This window comes from Lampetra fluviatilis, chromosome 12, assembly GCF_964198595.1.
Source record: "Lampetra fluviatilis chromosome 12, kcLamFluv1.1, whole genome shotgun sequence".
NCBI classification, from domain to species: domain Eukaryota; kingdom Metazoa; phylum Chordata; class Hyperoartia; order Petromyzontiformes; family Petromyzontidae; genus Lampetra; species Lampetra fluviatilis.
The window spans coordinates 14,888,027-14,890,774 of record NC_136286.1 but is presented as its reverse complement, the minus strand read 5'-3'; positions in this window follow the sequence as shown (position 1 = coordinate 14,890,774).

Below are 2,748 nucleotides of genomic sequence, written 5' to 3'. Positions count from 1 at the left end.
GGAGACTTTCATATGATAAGTAACTAAACCTCACTTTATTGAGCAGAGTGGATTGGCATTGATGTGGTTAATAGTTACATGTATCCATGGTGGTGTTAAAACCACCCAAACCGAGCAGTTAACACCTACATTTTAAAAAGGTTACTAGATTACACCCGAGATAGCCCCAGGTGCCATGGGTTGACTGACTGAGATGACTGGCAGATGAACCAGCTATGCCCCCCTGCTGTGCCAACTTGTCGTGTTATCGCCGCACGGCGCTCCGCTCGTTGTTGTGAGCGTCGCTCCTCTGTCCCTCCGTTGTTGTTGGAGGACGGCTGCCGACCTTGAAACCGCTGGTTTCAATGATCGGCAAGTCAACTCAGATCCACATCCTCATGTACCATTTCAGTCCATCTCTCTCCATCTCTTCACCGGCGCGTTTAACAGAAGCTGCTTGGCCATGCGGTGGCTGGGCATGCGGGGCTACGTGACCCAGCCAACACAGCCCCACTTTGCCAGAGGAGCTCACCGATGGGACTGTGTCCAGATCTTAAAAGAATCTGTGAGCTCCTCGAACAATCCAGTCTGATACGGAGACAAAAGCCAAATATAATTAATATAACCTTAGCAGGCTGTCGGGGCAAGTGCCGTTCGCGAGCAAAGCCTTCATAGGTGCTCGCTAAGAGCACTTGATCTAAAAGTTTGTTAAAGGCTATTTGGGGGATCTTTGTCTTTGTAGCGTGGTTGTCATGAATGATGAGAGCCAGGTGAAGGAGAGAGAGCCAGGGGGAGGAGCGATTATGAGTTGTCGTGGCGTGTCCACATGGCACTCCGGGTAACAGTCAACAGACCCAGGCACGGCGCAACACGATGTTGGTTGCCTTGTAGGTGTTCACGTGCAATGGTTTATTCATTTAAACATTTACTATAATTTTGTTGGACTTGTGTGTTTAAAAGGGTGCTATATAAAATGAAACACTAAATTAAATTAATAAAGGCACATCTCAAGTTTATTTTTGGAAGAATTCTATAAAAATGCAGAAATATGTTGATAAAAGTGCTGATGAAGGCGGTTTGTTTTCACTCTCTTTCATCACGCAGCCATGCCCTCTGCCACACGTGAACAGAGCACAGCATTTAATGTTTCCGCTGTTACTTGGGCACTAAAAGTGTACGGTTACACAAAGCAACAAACGTCACTGGTCTACAAATAAATATGTAAAGCCCGAGGTAACCTGAGTTCAACACCTTTGCCGCTGCTAGGTTTGACATTGGGCACTTGGGTGCTGTGCGTGGAGTGGGCTGTGCGGTGTAACTACTTCAGAGCCGTAGAGTTAGCATATGCCTCAGCTGTTGTCGATATCGAGTTATTCAGACGATATTACGTTAATGTTTAATTCACTGCCGAACGTACCGTGCTGAGTATAAACACCACTTAATTTTCAGTGTTTTGTGTCATGGGGTGCTGTTATCTTCTTTATTATAAACAGAACTTCACTTAAACTTGGCCCTTGTGCCAAATATATTATCGTAAAATGTGTTTGTCCACAATCCACCTGTTGGCATGAAACTTGGCAGGAACACATGCACATGCTGGTACCACGGTAGGCTGCAATCATTCAACTGAGGAAGAGCAAAACTTCACGAACTCTATCCTAAAGCCCTCTCGTCCGTGGCCAGCAATCGTCGGCGTTGGCATTTAACTGCTGCACCGCAAGAATAGATCTGGTGGTACCTTTAGAGGCGTTTAGAGGACCACAGCAGTCACGGGGTCGTCAATAACAGGATCTGACAAGGCGATCAGGCCCGTGACTGTTTTGAGTTTCAGAGTTGAAAACTGGCAGCAAGCCCCATGCGCTGCTGAGGCTTTACACAGCGTTGTGTGCTTTCAAATGTTGTCACGTGCTGGACGTTATGTTATTTTGTTTTACTGGAAAAGCATATTGAATGTTGATGAATTATCTAACGAGTATTATAGAATTAAACCATTGCAATATATTTACTGATAGACTCACAATACGGTTGTTTTATTTCGTAGTATGTATTTTAAGTACACACTATGCCTTGGAAATCCAGTAGTTACTGTAAATTGTAAACGTGACAGTTTTTTTTATAATTTAAAACATAACTTTCTGATTGATAATCGATTTTGGAGGGTCAATTCGCGGAAATAAAATGTGTGTTGTGGACCCTCCACCACCCATCCATCCATTTTATCGCAGGAATTCCTGCACAGTTGGAAAACCCCACGTGCAGTCAGTCAGGTTCCAGCAGCAGCAGCAGCGGTGGCGGGCTCCTTGACGCCGTGATCACGCAACAAATTAGTAATGCCTCATACCGCACTCATGACATTGTTTAGCGGCTGAACACCAAAAGCTCGGGTCCAACAGCATCATCATCAGCAGCAGCATCATCATCAGCAGCAGCATCATCATCATCAACAGCAGCAGCATCATCAACAGCAGCATCATCAGCAGCATCATCATCAGCAGCAGCATCATCATCATCGTCAGCAGCAGCATCGTCAGCATCAGCATCATCAACAGCAGCATCATCATCAGCAGCAGCAGCATCATCAGCAGCAGCAGCATCATCATCAGCAGCAGCATCATCATCATCAGCAGCAGCAGCAGCATCATCAGCAGCAGCAGCATCATCATCAGCAGCAGCATCATCATCAGCAGCAGCATCATCAGCAGCAGCATCATCAGCAGCAGCATCATCAGCAGCAGCATCATCATCAGCAGCAGCAGCGCTCGTGGTGGC